General features: G+C 33.6%; 1 protein-coding gene across 4 annotated transcripts in view; it reads left to right on the top strand.

The window, feature by feature from the left end:
- Positions 1-488, top strand: part of TPL (Transducin family protein / WD-40 repeat family protein) — a 19,434-nt gene that overhangs the window by 11,829 nt on the left and 7,117 nt on the right. The gene's annotated exons all lie outside the window — the stretch shown is intronic.

Here is a 488-nt window from a genome sequence, read left to right as displayed (position 1 = left end):
TACATCATCTCACTCAATGAGTAATTTGCCTTAGCAAGTTGAAAGGGGAACTAAACCCAAGGGATCAAAGATCTTTAGTGTAAGTTTTGTATCTGTTCCTTAATCTTATTACGTGAGAATTTATGTTACTTTATTTATATTTTGATAATTTTTTTTGTCTATGTATTTAAAATTATAGGAGTTCAAACTGTTTCAAAATGAAACAATTTCTATTGCTGGAAAGTCTGAGTTGGATGTTTATTTAAATGAGCAAAGCTTGATTATGAAGTGTTGAAGACTTGGATGTGCTTAATTATTGAGGGACAATGCTAAGCGTTTTCCTGATCTTTTCTGTTATGGCACGAGATGTATTGAGCATTCCGATTACTACAGTAGCATCAGAGTTTGCTTTTAGTATCGGTGGTCATGTTCTCACCAAGTTTAGAAGTTCCCTCCGCTATGAAAATGTTCAAATGCTTGTTTGCACGAAAAATTGGTTGCATGGCTTT

The sequence above is a fragment of the Theobroma umbraticum genome, unplaced genomic scaffold (genome assembly GCF_002168275.2).
Source record: "Theobroma umbraticum cultivar Fairchild unplaced genomic scaffold, ASM216827v3 scaffold_228.0, whole genome shotgun sequence".
Lineage (NCBI taxonomy): Eukaryota > Viridiplantae > Streptophyta > Magnoliopsida > Malvales > Malvaceae > Theobroma > Theobroma umbraticum.
This window is presented reverse-complemented; position numbering and strand designations above follow the sequence as displayed.